General features: G+C 46.5%; 1 long non-coding RNA gene across 1 annotated transcript; it reads left to right on the top strand.

Moving 5' to 3' along the window:
• Positions 1-2,673: 2,673 nt before the first annotated feature.
• On the top strand, positions 2,674-6,329 carry LOC119342096. The gene is made up of 2 exons (XR_005165380.1): positions 2,674-3,419; positions 6,020-6,329. It is a non-coding gene; the product is annotated as an uncharacterized LOC119342096 (long non-coding RNA).
• The last annotated feature ends 10,522 nt before the right edge of the window (positions 6,330-16,851 follow it).

The raw sequence follows: 16,851 nt of genomic DNA on the forward strand, positions 1-16,851 counted from the left end.
TGCAGGTAGACGACAGTTCAGATTCACTTCCGATCCATTCACAGCCCCCTCCAGTCCGTCCACCACAGGTTCCGCCAGAAAACCATCTCTTTTTCATAATCATAAATCGCATTCATCTGCATGGACATATCATATTACTGCAATGCGTAGACTTAACTAAATATGCACCGGTCGTCGTTTATCATCGACGCCTCTTTGCCATAAAAGTGGCAGCCACAGTTCGCGTTACGCCTGGTTATGCCAGGGGCTCCACAGTACGACAATAAAGTCCGACCACCTTCTCGGTCGCTCGGCACCCCGAACTTATAGCACTATATGCATCAGCTCCGAATCATGTCTTGGGTCATTGGTTGGGTTTGCCTGGCTCCCATGTTTTGGTACCTTACGTTCCGTTCTGTCGGCTAAGGTAGCACTGGGAGAACTACTGCAATTGTGTCTCGGATCTGCCGGACGAGCACCTCAGTAGAGAAAGCCGAAAAGCGACTGTCGTGATGCGGTGAGAGCTGGCCAGCTGTTCGAGAGGTTGCAAAATCCTTAAAGATTCATTCCGCATAACGCCACTATAAAATGTAGATTGCGACGGATCGGTCTACCGATCAGGCGCCAATAGAGCCTCTAGTCCGGTCTTCCGGACACTAGGGGCTGCGCCGACCATATTCGTATTCCTATGGCTAAGTGAGAGTAGTAAAGCCCTATAGTCAGATTTCCTGGTTCGTGGTGAGAAACGCCTCCTTATAAAGACCCAACAATGGGATAAAGAGTGTTCATAAATACTCCGAACACCCCCGTACTTCTCTCGTGGGGGCTGAAGCCGACGACTGACCAACTCTCAGAATTTATATACAATAAATAGCCGCAAAGGAAGAACACATGTTCAAACCAAATAGGCAACATATAATAAAAGTGCCATTATCCCATATTACAAACGATGGCAAAAATGCCCTCAGGGAAATATAATGTCTTTGGTGCACTTGTCCGCCGCCAGGCGGGCACCCTTCATTACACCTTCATAATATAGTTTGGGCTTGCGATGCTCCTTACCCTCTGGTAGCCCCTCAGTTATCAGCTTTTCTGCGTCAAGCTTCCCCCAATGCATTTTTGCATGGGCAAGCGCCATTCGCGCACCTTCTATACAGACTGATCGCTTGATAATATCAAGACGAGGACAGGCGCCCACAATCCGCCTGATGAGTCCGAAGAAACTGCTGGGAATTGGCTCTGCACGCCACAGTTGGATGACCAAGTCCTTCATGGCTAGTTCGGTCGCCTGGAGCAGTTCGACCAGCTGCTTCAGTTGATCGATAAAAGGCATCGGATAGTTCGGCGCTAGATACTGCGACCAGAAGTTCCTCCCCACAGATTCCCTCTCCTCGGACCGGTAAAATTGGGCCGCATTTGATATGCTACGAGGCAGATCCGCAAACGCCCCTGCAAAATCAAGAATTCAGCTTGCCGCCTAGAGTTCTCCATATTATAACATCATAACGGCCATAGATACGACAGGCCTTACCAGCCGCAACTTTCCGGGCCTCCTGAAAGGCCCATACAACACCTCGGGCTTCTTCCCGAGCATCTTCCGTGGCTTGGAGAGCTTGGGCGAGTTCGGATTCTTTGCCTACTAAACTTTGCTCCAAGCTCTCGCTTTTCGTCACAGCATCCTGAAGCTCCCGCTCAGCTATGACGACCCTGTCCTCGTGTTTTTCACGCAGAGCCTGTTCGACGGCAACCTTCTCTTGTGCATCAGCCGCAGCTTTCTTCAGCGCCTCATATTCGGCACTCGCTCCTAGGGCGCATAACATAAATACTTTTCAAATAGGCACACTTATCGATTTGTGCCCAACGCAACACAATGTCCAAACATACCTTGCCTCTCCTCCAATTGCTTCTTCACACGGCCAAGTTCTTCTTCGGCCTGTCTCAGGCTCTCTTTCAGCTCGGACACTTCCGCATCATGAGCGGCCGTCCTCTCCACAGACGTCTGTTTTCAAAAACATGGGTATACATCATTAAGAAGTTCCCATTACAACTGAGGATTTGATCCCCTGCCCGGTTTTCTTTTTCCGGACAGTGCATCAGGGGCTACTCCTCATATCATACTAATTCTTTAAATGTTCCTTAGAGACCATACCTCAAAGGCCTTTATAAGGCCAAGACAGGACTCATTCAGCCCGTTTTCGGCAGCGTGAATCTTTTCAACCACCGCACCCATAAGCGCCCGATGTTCATCAACGACGGACGCGTTCCTTAACGCTGTCAATAGACCGCCTGACAGCTCGGCATATATTGAGGTGGCCGGCTGAGTAGGCAAACCTCCCTCCATGGAGGATGGCCGCTGGCCCGATCCAGGAGCCCACTACACCACAACACTTAATTAGGGGCAGATAACTGCCGGGAGAAGTTGCTGAATAAGGGCAAACTATCTGCCGGGACATTCGTTACTACTGGTACATATACTTCAGGGCACGCAAACTGCCGGTAGAACTTGAGCCGCAGGGGCATTTACGCTGCCCGGTACGCCTTTCAGGCGCGTATTCTACCGGGACAACACAACCACGGCACATTTTCTGCCGGGCCCCTTTATTTGGCGCCAAACTGAAATAGTATCGGGCCTAGCGCGGGATACACCCAAAAGTCCGCCCCTTTGCTTCAAAAAAAAAAAGAAAAAACCTCTCTTCCCCAAATCCCTCTGTATCGACCCAGCCACTCCCGTCCCTTCCTAACCCTACTTCCCCAAATCACAGACCCGCCGCCGCCGCCGCCCCCCACTCCACCGCCGCCCCTTCCTAACCCTACTTCTGGCCGGCCCGTTCTCCCCTTCCCTGTGCGCCGCCGCCCTACCTCTCTTCCTCCGCTGAGCTGCCATTTCCATGGAAGCGGCCCGGCCTGGTCATTGCTGGATCTGGCGGTCTGGCCGCACCGGTGGTCGATGCTGCCGGATCTGGCCCGGACCTCATCAACGCCGCCCCGGTTGTTCACCTCCCCATCACCACTTCCTCCATCGTCATCTTGTCCGCCTTGCCCAGATCCGCTGATAGGGTGAGACCGTGAGAGTAGCCGCCTGTCTCCTGAGGAGTTCGTCCCCGACGGCCTCTCCAAGGACTCCCTCCTCCTCACTCCCAACGCCACTGCCTTCGGAACACGCTGCTCTTCTTCGTGGCATTGAGTTCAAGCAGGGTCAACCGCGAGCTGTATCGTCATCGAGCGTTCCTCTTCTTCGTCGGGCCTGCACCTTCTCGGGGTGCAGCCGTGCAGCACCTGCTGCTGTGGAAGATAGATGGCCCGGTGCTGGTAGAGCTGCTCCACGTCGGCCCTGTCGAGCTCAACCACTAATTGTTCAACCACGCGCTGCACCACCACTTCCTCTACACTCGCTACCAGTGAGCACCACAACGCCTCTATCATCATCGAGCTCATCACCTGTATGTATGGATCAAGATGCTATCACTTGTTTGTTTCCCTGTATGTCTTTTCTCTCCTTAACAAGGACACTCACGGTCACAATGCACCAACTAAATCTCTTGTAGCAAATAACCATTATTGTAAAAGAATTCTCAAGTGATTTTCTTTTATAATCTTCTCTAGTAGTCTGATAGCCTAGTGGAACTTTTACCTTTAAGGCTCCGCTTGGATTATTGTTTGGCCTCTGAATACCCCCGTAAAAACGATACGGACCTCTAGGCGTCGTTTTTTCTCCAGGCGGAAGTTACGCTGTGGCCGGTATAATACACGTGTATTCTAAATCCGGATGTAAAATCTTACACTGATTCCAAACGGGCCCTAATTAACCAATATACACCACAGCACACATGGTTTATGCCTTGAGCATTAGTTCAGTTATGCGTACATTTTGTGAAGGTTTGTCGCTCCAACTTGTGAAGCCATATAGTTGAGTTTGTACCTATCAGCTGTAATAGCAAAAGTATATGGTCCTATTTCAGGTGTAAGAGTCATTTCCTATTTCAGGTCTAAGAGTCAGTTTAGAAAACAAAACAAGTAAAGGCTCAGGTATACGAGGTCATACGGAAGATTCTTAAAATGTAGGCCATGTTTCGTATAAAAAAAGAAGGGCATGTTACTGGCTTTCGCTTTCATTTCTGATCCATCTGTCAAAGATAAATATTGCGAGCAAGATCACCGCCCAAATATGAACAGTTTAGAATCTTCAAACTTATGCAAAGTTCTTCTCCTAACAAAATCTTGAGAATTGGAAATTTTCATCAGTTGTTTCGATTATGTTTTCTTATTTCCCATGCCTTAATATTTCTATTGGTTGATTACATTCCTCCAGCTAGAACTTATTTTTAAGCTCAGAACCATACAGAAGTGGTAGCACTGAATGTAGGGCCTGTTTGGATACAGTGGCTATGCAAGCAGTGACAGTGGATTGGGTTGTTAATTCTTCGGGTTTAGGATTTATTCTGACTCTATTAGGATTTCAGTTATATTTGTTCCAATGTGGGTTAAAACTCCTTACTATTTCAGTAAAGTTCATGCCCTTGGTTTTCCCCATTGACCTTTGTTGCTCTGAATTTGGCCACCTGGGTAGTGTAGCAGTACTTGTTACATGCAGAGTGTTAGAAATCAGCACTAATTCCGAATTTTTTCCATTATTGCTGCTTAGCACTCACATTTCTTCGCTGAAGGATAGAATATGGAATAGTAGAAGCTTTGGGAAAGGGCTGGAGCTCTAGGGCTTATGGTGGTTCTGCCAAATTGTTACAAACAATCTTGTCCCAGAATTTAAGCATAATTAAATCTAGGCTCTTCTCAAAAGCCTCTCACTATTGATATATATTGACATTGTAGTTAACCTGTATCCTGCTTCGAGTAGTACACCTTATATTGTTAGTATATATAATCACTCAATGGTTTTGAATTAAGTTATGCATTTTTTCTATTACACTCTAGCCGAATCTGATAAAAGAGAACGCTACAACAGCCATATCGAATAACTCTGACAAGGTGTAATGTAAGTTCCTTCTTGGAAGATGTTCTTTTGAGATTGATGTCTGGCAGGCATTATCTGTCTCTACATGTTGCAGACTCCAATGTATATCTTGAGAAAGAAATTTGCTTGAGTAACAAAGAAGTTTCCCATATGATGTTTATGGATTACTTCTAGCAAGGAATCAGAGCTTGGAACCACATGCTTATTCATTGTTATTGTTGGCCTAAAGCTTAATATATAACTGCTACTCTGCTTCTGCACTTTTGAAAGCTTAGATTTGTTAATATGATTCAGTTTCTTAAACTAAAGCCGATTGTGGACATCTTTAGTGTCTTTGTCTTATTAGGAGTGTCATTTGATGATAACGTACTTGCATTCAAGTTTTTTCGATGGTAGCACCTTCGTAATATTGCGAAGTTTTATATTATTATTCTTAAGATATTTGCAAGCCTGTCAAACTGTTTTCTCAAAATTCCTGCCATCTTGCAGTGACAATCCTCAAGCTGATAAGGATTCAAATTAGTTTTCCTTTTTTTGCTGGCTAGTACAGTAACTTTGTGCATGTAACATGATTATACCACTTTCTGCTGTACAAGATAAGTACACGTAATATTTACTGTTAATATTTGTACTTTGCACACTATTTGGATGAGAAGTAAGATAAACTTGCTACTATCCGTATGATAAAAATGGACATGTTCTCTACTAAAGTAGAGATTACTCTAGAGATGTTACTAGTTGCTCTAGGTTTCAGAACATATTCAGCTGTTGTATGTGGCCATGCGGCTGCTGTATATACATATTCCTGTTAATATTTGTACAGACTTTGCACACTGTTGATGAGAAGATAAGCTTGTTACTTGTTAACAGGAATATAAGCTTGTTACTTGTTAAGATAATAAAAATGGACTTGTTCTCTACAATAGTAGAGATGTACAGATTACTCTAGAGATGTTACTGGTTGCTCTATATTTCAGAATGCTATGCAGCTGTTGCATGTGATTGTTGTAACTCTTCTTCCTTAAGTGTTGAATACAATTGTTGTATGTAACATCTTCCGATTTGTTGCAGGTTTCCCAAAGGTACAAGTTCACTAAGGTTTGGAAGATCTTCAAGCTGCTGGAGATTTGGAAGATCTACAACTAAGATGGAGTGATAATGTTGTATGTCTTGTTTGTTGAACCTAGAGATTTGCTCTGCCCATTTTGGTGCTTGTTAAGCTCATTTTGGTTTTGTGGCACACATTTAGAAACATATGTACATCTCCTCTTGTGGCGGTGCTTTATTCTGGTTGTGGCAAACATATATGTACTCCTTTTGTGAACAACCTCCTTATATATGGTCGTTTTGTTTATGGAATGAAGTTTAAGATTTCAATGAAGCCTGTATGTTACTTTGATTGAATTACATGTATAAATTGTGTGATATGTCCTGGTTGTCTAGACATATATAGTGGATGGATATTACATAATACGAATGCCTAGAAAATTTTGCTAGTGAAATCAACTTGGTGGCGTAATATCTGCCGGGTAAATGTGCTTGTGCAGGCAGTTGAACTGCCGGCAATTGTAGTTTCCCTTGCCCCGACCAATCTGCCGGGAGAAAATAGACTGCCGACAAATGCATGGGCCAGGGCAGAGGAACTGTCAGGAGAAGTTTATCTGCCGGGACAAGTAATCCCTGGCAGCCATTCTCGTGGCGGTTCTATCTGCCGGGAGAACCACTGTCTCGGCAGTTTATTTTCCCTTTAAAGAGCCTTTTCCCGACAGTTTATTTGTCCTTACATCAGTGTTGTGTAGTGAGCCTTAGGGGCCTCCAGAACTTTATCCGGCCCCGAGTCTCTTTGAGACGACACCTCGGTGTCGCGCCCGGACTTCAGAAAAGGAATCCCCGGAGGCGTCTCGCTCGCCACAGCATCCGAGCTCAACGAATCCTCCGATGAGGATTGTCCGGCAGGAGACCTTGCCGGGCTGTGTGAGATGTGGCGACAATTAAAACTACAATACCCGGACAACCCCAGATACATAGGCGTATTCGGATTTTGGTTACTTACAATTTTCCCAGGGGCTGGGCCTCGGGATCCCACTCCGGGCTGTTATCGGCAGCCGAGGTGGATGCCTCTGGAGGGGAACCTCGCCTTCTCTTGGGCGACTCGGCCTCCAGGGACGGGGAAGTTGCACGCTTCTTCCCGCCGGCAGAGGAGGCTCGTCCTCCTCTGCCTCCTCCTCTTCGTCTTCGGAAGAAGGAGCGTCGCTAGAGCCTTCGGACCGGGTGTCCGGAGCCTCGTGACAACGGAAGCCACTCCGGGTCTTCTTGACCTGCTTGGGGGCCTCCTTCTTGGGCGCCTTGTAAGGTGCAGGGACCAGCATCTTCGCCAGAAGAGGTCCGGCCGGTTCTTCCGGCAGTGGGGCCGAACATTGTATCCGCTCCACTCTCTTTACCCATCCCTAAAGACATGACAAAGCACGATTAAAACGCCCCCCTCATGATATGCAGGCTAAAGCCTGGACGGAGGGGGCGTGGCTATAACTTACCGGGCTTGCAGAATGGGATAATTGATACCCCCGGTCCTCAGAAGAGTCCGACCATGATTTGCTGGACTTAAAGAGCACCTTCCAGATATCCTCGTGGGAGGAATCATGGAGCTCCCGGAGGGTTTGGTGCTCGGATGGGTCGAATTCCCATAAAGTACAGGCTCGACGCTGGCAAGGGAGAACCAGGCGAACTAACATCACCTGGACCACATCAACAAGCTTGACGTCCTTGTCGACCATATTCCGAACATGCGTTAGGAGCAATGACAGCTCATCGGACGAGCACCAGTTCGGGCCCTTCTTGGGCCAGGACGCAAGCCGCAGCGGAGCTCCGGATCTGAACTCAGGAGCTGCTGCCCATTCTTCGCCGCGTGGTTCAGTGATATAAAACCACTGCTGCTGTCATTCCTTGACGGAGTCGTTAAAAGTGCCCTTCGGCCAAACGACCTTGGGCATCTTGCTCACCATGGCGCTGCCGCACTCGGCGTGTTCGCCACTCACCACCTTGGGCTTCACATTGAAAATCTTCAACCACAGGTCGAAGTGAGGCGGAATCCGGAGGAAGGCCTCGCATGCGACGATGAACGTCGAGATATTGAGAAAGGAGTTGGGGGAAAGATCATGAAAATCAACCCCATAGTAATACATGACTCCACGTACAAATGGGTGGAGGGGAAACCCGAGCGCGCGGACAAAATGGGGAAGGAACACGACTCTCTCGTGGGGCTCCGGAGTAGGGACAACCTGTCCCGCCGGTGGGAGCCGGTGGCCAATCTCCTTGACCAGATACCCGGCTTCCCGGAGCTTCTTGATGTCCTTCTCCCAGACGGTAGAGGCCATCCATTTGCCTCCTGCTCCGGATCCGGACATCTTTGGAAACCCTCTCTTCGATGGAAAAGAAAGGCGCTTGGGCGTTAGGGCTCGAGCAGAGGGAAGTGAGTTTGCGGAAGGAGAAGGCGTGGGTAAAAGAGGAAGATGCCCTATCTCTTTATAAGAGAAGGTAAGAGCTTTTTGCACCTCCCCACTTGCCTGGTGGAACCCGCTCGCCTCCCGCTCGCCGCGATTAGCGGTACGGTTGGATTACCCATACCCGTATTGATGAAATCCCGTGAGAAGGGGACACGATTTTTGCTTCGACAAGACGTGCTCAGGTAACCGCCTCGCAGTATACGCTATGGCTGGTTGTGGGAAAAACGGTTCGAATAATAACCCGACCGTAATGACATATCCCGTTGTCTAAAAAGTTGTCAGCTGAAGTATCATTCTCTCGACGGTGGTATGTGAAGATCATTTTGCGGATCCGGACACGGTCTACGTGTTCGATGATAATCTTGGAGTATTCGGAGGAGGAACCCGCCTTGCACATTGGTTAGTACAATTGTTGTCACCCCCTTGATCAAACTCTGGAAGTAGAAGAATTTCTTTTCGAAGAAGGGTGAGGGAGTCCTGGATAAGGGGGTATCCGGACAGCCGGACTATATACATCGTCCGGACTATAGAAGCGTCAAGATACAAGACTCAAGACTTCGGCTCGTGTCCGGATGGGACTCTCCTTTGCGTGGAAGACAAGCTTGGCGATCCCGATATTATGTTTCCTTCCTTGTAAACCGACTCCATGTAAACCCTAGCTCTCCGGTGTCTATATAAACCGGAGAGCATGGTCCTTAGAAGGCCGATCACAATTACAATCATACCATCATAGGCTACCTCTTAGGGTTTAGCCTCTACGATCTCGTGGTAAATCTACTCTTGTATTCCACATATCTTCAATATTAATCAAGCAGGAAGTAGGGTTTTACCTCCATCGAGAGGGCCCGAACCTGGGTAAACATTGTGTCCCTTGCTTCCTGTTACCATCAGCCTAAGACGCACAGATCGGGACCCCCTACCCAAGATCCGCCGGTTTTGACACCGACACAGACCACACAAGATGGGCACATGCAACACAGCAAGGTAATGAAAAATTGAACAACAGAAAGAGCATTGCATTTCTTTTTGCGGGAATAGCATGTGAGGAAAAGAAGATTTGTATCAGTGATGGTGGAAAAAAATCAAACAGAAAACGCGAACATAAGTGGTTGTGTGCAAATGAGTGATATTTTGTCTTCGGGGTTTGCAAGTTGCTAAAAGCATGTGTGCAACACTAAATGGTTGATCGCATTTGCATAGTGAGCTCGAGACTAGAATATAAAAAGTTTTGATGCTAGAACACACTGGTTTGCCATGTGTTGGTAGTAGTATTTGCCATGTATGCAGCACTCCAGCTGCCATGCACATAGAATCCAAGTTTTCGTACTGAAAAATGAGCTGGTTGCCATGCATTGGCAACAGTAGTTGCCATGTTTGTTGGACAGTAGCTTTCATGACTGGACAACTACATTTGCCATGCATGTCCACATGCAGACTAACGGCTTGCTGTTTGAATGATGTCATGCCAAATCACTTGAAGTTGATGTACTCCGTTATGATAAACATGTCATTCAAGCAAAAATCTTACGCTTGTACCTGTTTTTTCTATTACAGGGCCTACAACTAAAGTGAATAGCGGCGCAGGGACATCTACTGCGGGGAGCTCTGAGCGCATGGAAGACGCGTTCCATCAGCCAGCCACCAATCATGCCGCAAACAATACCGAGTTAGAGTCGAAAATGGCAATCATTCCTGCAATGCCGACAAGCACCCCTTTGAACACAAGCACTGGCAACACTCAAGTAGATCAAACTGCCGCCGATACTGAAGTGAATAATGAAACTGATGACGAAGCACAAGGGGATGAAGATGTTGGGCAATCAGAGATCATGGTACCTCAGCCACCGTACGTTGGGCAGAGATTTGAATTGTTCGCAGAAGCAAAGTAATTCTACCAGATGTATGCAAAGTTCCATGGGTTTGCGGTCAACACCGAATACCATAGGAAGATTAAGGAAACAAACGAGTACAGCAGAGGTGAGATGAGGTGCCACAAGGCACGAAGGAACAAGAAGGGGAAAGGTGTTGCGCTTGTCATTCCGGAACGAAAGAGAGGAATCATTCTCAAGACGGAATGCCCTGTCTGGTGTAAGCTAAATGTAGATGGAGCACAGTGGGTGGTCACTGAATATTTTGACGAGCACAACCACCAACTCATAAAGAAGTTCGACCTGGTGAAGTTTCTGACCGCCCACAGAGGATTCACCCCCCTCGAGAAGAAATTCATAAAGTTGTTACATGATTGTAACATCGGTCCATCAAGAATGGTGCAGATACTATCACTCATCCACAACAAAAATGGGACTCTGAGTAGCATGCCCTACATACCAACTGACATGACAAACCTAAAGGCAAAATACTGTAGAGAGAGCAAGTTGGCTGACATAGAAGCCACGATGGCCTACTTCGATGAGAAAGCGAAGGAAGATCCAGATTTCTTCTACAGGATAAGATTGGACGATGAGGACCGTGTCAGGAACATGTATTGGGTGGATGGTGCTGCAAGAAGAGCCTACAAACATTTCCGAGATTGCATTTCATTCGACGCGATGTATCTCACTAATATGTACAAGATGCCGTACACTCCATTCATAGGAATAAATAACCACAATTAGTCGTTGCAATTCGGATGCGGGCTCGTTCGGAACAAAGACACGGATGGGTACGTTTGGCTGTTCAAGACCTTCTTGGAGTGCATGGATGGACTTGCTCTGATGAACATAATAACAGACCAGGATTTTAGCAAGCGTGCAGGCATAGAGGGGGTCTTTCCATTGGCAGTGCACAGGCACTGCAGGTGGCACATTATAAAGAAGGTTGAGGAGACGCTAGGACCGTTCTTTGCTGACCGTCCAGAGCTGCACAAGGCATTCGAGCTGTGCGTGGACCACACCTTGACGGTGGAGGAGTTTGATGTTGGGGAACGTTGCAGAAAATAAAAATTTTCCTACGGTTTCACCAAGATCCATCTATGAGTTCATCTAAGCAACGAGTGAAAGCAGAGATGTATCTACATACCACTTTGTAGATCGCGAGCGGAAGCGTTCAAAAGAATGGGGTTGAGGTAGTCGTTCTCGTCGTGATCCTATCACCGGAGATCCTAGCGCCGAACGGACGGCACCTCCGCGTTCAACACACGTACGGTCAGCGTGACGTCTCCTCCGTCTTGATCCAGCAAGGGGGAAGGAGAGGTTGATGATGATCCAGCAGCACGACGGCGTGGTGGTGGATGCAGCAGAACTCCGGCAGGGCTTCGCCAAGCTGCTGCGGGAGGAGGACGAGGTGTAGCAGGGGAGGGAGGCGCCAAGACACAGGGTGCAGCTGCCCTCCCCCTTGCCCTCCTTTATATAGGCCCCCAGGGGAGGGGGCGCCGGCCCTGGGAGATGCAATCTCCCAAGGGGGCGGCGGCCAGGGGGGGGTGGAGTGCCCCCCAAGGCAAGTGGTGCCCCCCCACCTAGGGTTTCCAACCCTAGGCGCAAGGGGGGGCGCACCAGCCCACTAGGGGCTGGTTCCCCTCCCACTTCAGCCCACGGGGCCCTCCGGGATAGGTGGCCCCACCCGGTGGACCCCCGGGACCCTTCCAGTGGTCCCGGTACAATACCGGGTGACCCCGAAACTTTCCCGATGGCCAAAACAGCACTTCCTATATAGTTTTCTTTACCTCCGCACCATTCCGAAACTCCTCGTGACGTCCAGGATCTCATCCGGGACTCCGAACAACATTAGGTTTGCTGCATACTCATATTCATACAACCCTAGCGTCACCGAACCTTAAGTGTGTAGACCCTACGGGTTCGGGAGACATGTAGACATGACCGAGACAGCTCTCCGTTCAATAACCAACAGCGGGATCTGGATACCCATGTTGGCTCCCACATACTCCTTTATGATCTCATAGGATGAACCACGATGTCGAGGGTTCAAGCAACCTCGTATACTATTCCCTTTGTCAGACGGTATGTTACTTGCCTGAGACTCAATCGTCGGTATCCCAATACCTCGTTCAGTCTCGTTACCGGCAAGTCACTTTACTCGTACCGTAATGCATGATCCCGTGACCAGACACTTGGTCACTTTGAGCTCATTTTGATGATGCACTACCGAGTGGGCCCAGTGATACCTCTCCGTAACACGGAGTGACAAATCCCAGTCTCGATCCATGTCAACCCAACAGACACTTTCGGAGATACCTGTAGTGCACCTTTATAGTCACCCAGTTACGTTGTGACGTTTGGTACACCCAAAGCACTCCTACGGTATCCGGGAGTTACACGATCTCATGGTCTAAGGAAGAGATACTTGACATTGGAAAAGCTCTAGCAAAACAAACTACACGATCTTGTGCTATGCTTAGGAATGGGTCTTGTCCATCACATCATTCTTCTAATGATGTGATCCCATTGTCAACGACATCTAATGTCCATAGTCAGGAAACCATGACTATCTGTTGACCAACGAGCTAGTCAACTAGAGGCTTACTAGGGACGTATTGTGGTCTATGTATTCACACATGTATTACAATTTTCGGATAATACAATTATAGAATGAATAAAAGACAATTATCATGAACAAGGAAATATAATAATAATCCTTTTATTATTGCCTCTAGGGCATATTTCCAACATTTGAAAGGAGCTGGATGACCATGATTGAAACATATCAAGTCCAAGACAACTATACTCTTGCTAGCCTATGGGAGAAGCGAATGTACTGGGTGCCGACCTACTTCATGCAGTGCTTCTTCCCTTTTCTGCAGACTACGCAACACAGCGAGGGGTTCAAAGCTGTTTTGAAGCGGTACATGAGCCCTGGCAACTCATTGCTACAGTTTGCCAAGCAGTACACAACATTGCAACAAAAAATACTGGGATCTGAGCTACAGCAAGAAGCGAACACCGCCCTAAAGCAGTCAAAATTGCTAACGTATTTACCGATGGAGAGGCAAATGAGCAAGATATATACCAACAAGATCTTTAACAAGTAAGTCAGTTGTGTTGCAATCTTATTTGCACAAGTATGAAGGCACAGTAGAGGCCATATTGAATGCAATGCAGTTGCCATGATTTGAGGATGCCATGTTTAATGAACTACTGTTTGACATGTTTACTCAACTGCAGTTGCCATGTTTAGTGAACTACTGTTTTGCCATGCTTAATCAGCTGCAGTTGCCATGTTCAATGAAATGTAGTTGCCATGTGTAATACACTATACTTCCAGTGGGCATGATGGTATGCAAATGGCAATGCCAAATGAAAATGTTATGCAGTTGCCATGTTTACTCAACTGCATTTGCCATGTTTGCTGAAATGCAATTGCCATTTTTACTAAAATGCAAATGCCATGTTTACTCAACTGAGGTTGCCATGTTTAATAAATGTAGTTGCCATGTTTTATGCACTGTGCTTCTAGTGGGAATGTTTGTATGGAAATGACAATGACCAGTTGAAAATGTACTTTAGTTGCCATGTCTAATGCACTACAGTTGCCATGTCTAATATACTACAGTTGCCATGTCTAATGTACTACAGTTGCATTGTGTAATGCACTACATTTGCCATGTGTAATGTACTCTATTTGTCATGTTCAAACGAAACGTACTTCTATTGGACACGACAACATAAGGTGCTACAAAAAACAGCACACGGTAGTTTAACAAAAAACACACAAAACTTGCAGATTCCAGGAAGAAATAAAGCGTGCCAGCATGTTCACGGCTTTCCAGGTGGGCGAACATACGTTCAAGGTGTGTTCTATTTTGGGCATGTCAGAATCAGAACCTGAGGACCCGGACAAAGGAAGGAACTACTTCATGAAAGCCTCGATAGGCCAAGACAATACTACTGCCAATGCTGCAAGTTTGAATGGGACAACATTGTGTGCTGTCACATACTAAAAGTAATGGACATGAACGCGGTGACACAGATGCTCCACCATTTCATAAGGCGGCGATGGACTTGGGACGCTGACGACGCGTTGGCGCTGCAGACAACAAACGTAGTTCTAGCTGTGCACGACGAGAGATCGGAGTCAACCAAGGAAGTCGTGAGGCACATTATGCTGACAAAGAACTATGCTGAGCTAATTGATGAAGCGTGCAAGAGTGATGAGACATCGAGAGTCACAGAAAAACACAGGAAGGCCCTGAAAAGAGAGCTTGATGAGATCAAGAAGAGGAAAGCCGAGGAAGCCTTACATAGGTTCCCCCGCACATCAAGTGTGCCTTCGTCCACGGGGCCATCATCTGAAAACTCCGAGATAGGATCTCGGAACAGCAAGCACACAAACTCAGGTCAGGAACCCGCCCTGTTCCATCACAAAAGGGCGTCCAAAAGAGATAAGATACAAATCGGGATTTGAGATTCAAGCAAAACACAAGAAAACAAAGAAAGGGACAGGCAACCCGTAAGCAACATTGGGGCACTGTGACATGGTCCTTGGGGACATTTCGTTTTGTAATCTAGATGTTCTGTATTTTTAAAAAAATGGGAGAATGACTCTTGAGGGGCATCAGAAGTTGAAGGAAAATGCATTGAATGGGTAACTGCAGTTGCCATGCTATGTGTACTTAATCTGCCATGTTATATGTGTTTAATCTGCCATGCTATTTTGTACTAAATATGCCATGATATTTATACTGAATCTATTATGGTAAGTATACTGGGTCTACCATGTTAATTATACTCAATCTGCCATGTCAAGTATACTGGATCTGCCATGTTGTTTATGATGAATCTGTCGTGTTCTTTGTACTGAATCTGCCATGTTAGCTGTACTGAAAAATGCCATGTTATTTTTAATGACTCTACATCGCGTATATTTCCATGATAATTCGACGTGCTTCAGTCACACATGCTGTGTTGTGTGCAATCTATGAGAAACAAGTTAAAAAAAGCATAACGGGCATGAACCGCAGAAAAAGGTTACAGCTACATGATCAAAACTACCATGGTAGCCGACGCAGTTAGCAATGAAAAAGAAGAAGCAAACAGCCAAATGAAAAACGACGATGACTTTTACTAACCATGTCTGATGAACTACAGTTGCCATGTTTTAAAACATAGTAGACGCATTCGAAGCAGCAACCTGGTGGTGCAAACGATGAAACCATAATAATAATGATAAACATAAAACGTATCTGCTCTCACGCCTAAATAGGTTCACATCCACACAAATATTACAAAAAAATATTTAAATGTCGCTCACAAACCACCAATACATACTAGGATACTCGGGGTTGCAGTCATAACATAGCACACGGACATAGTTTTTTGAGAAGAACAAAGGTAGTACCTTACATTCCTCGGCAACAGAATGTAAGGTATGCGTCTGATGTGGAGCGCCACATGATCACTTGTACTTCTTGATGACTTTCTTGACAGCTTCCTCCATGAACTCACGTGCTCCGGACCGCTTGTTAAAATCTTCATTCGTCAACCAGTTCCACGTGTAAATTTTCCGGAGCTCAACGACCGTTGCAGCTGTGACGACGAGAACAAGTCTACCTTCCCACTTTGCAAAGTATTCCAACGTGTGAAAGCCACAATTTGTCCTGCACAAGAAAAAGAATCAGGTGAACTCGCAAAAAGGACAGACCTAGCAATGATAAACTTCAATTCAGATGTAACAAAAAGAGGGGTGGGATTGGTGTAAAGGGCACATGAAGGAAGAGATAGGAAATTACGTGTTCCCTTGCTTCGTAGTCGCCACGTACTCAATCAGAAAATGTCTGATCTGGACCTTTGAGTTTTTGTAGTGACGGTTCCATGTCTCTTTGAGGTTGTTGATGAAGAATTCAGCATGCATAGTAAGGTCTGCATCAGCTGCCGAACGCATTGAATCAAGCACCTCAAAGCGTTGGTTCTTCAGGTCAAGACAGATCGCGTAGTGGTGACCACACTTGTCGCGTGGGTCATGTGGTGCAAGCTCCTGGAACATGGGGAACAGGACCTACAAGTAAAAATGAAGGAAATGAGAAGCAGAGTTCACATGAAGAACAACAAAGGGACAAAAAAGTAGAATGACGTAGAATGTTTAGTTATATTGGGTAGTTAAAAGAAAGTTGCCGTCCATGTATGAACAAAAGTTGCCATGTATTTTACTTTGAAGTTGCCACATAGTTTGCACGGGGATGCAAATCAAAAAGTTAGTTTACATTGCAGCTGATGCCACATGAAACATCTGCCACATAAAAAGAGTGCAGATAATGGCAAAAAACCATATCATGTGAAAAAAAGTGCAAACAGGGAAGGAGTACTCACATATTTCTTCAGTGTGAGCTTGAATTCACCGTGCGCAGCAAAATTCTTCCTCGGGATTTTGTGGTGGAAGTCACCATCTCATATTTTGCAGGTCACACTGTAATGCATGATTGTTTTGTCGGGAGACATATCCATATGCTTG

Source organism: Triticum dicoccoides, chromosome 7B, assembly GCF_002162155.2.
Source record: "Triticum dicoccoides isolate Atlit2015 ecotype Zavitan chromosome 7B, WEW_v2.0, whole genome shotgun sequence".
NCBI lineage: Eukaryota > Viridiplantae > Streptophyta > Magnoliopsida > Poales > Poaceae > Triticum > Triticum dicoccoides.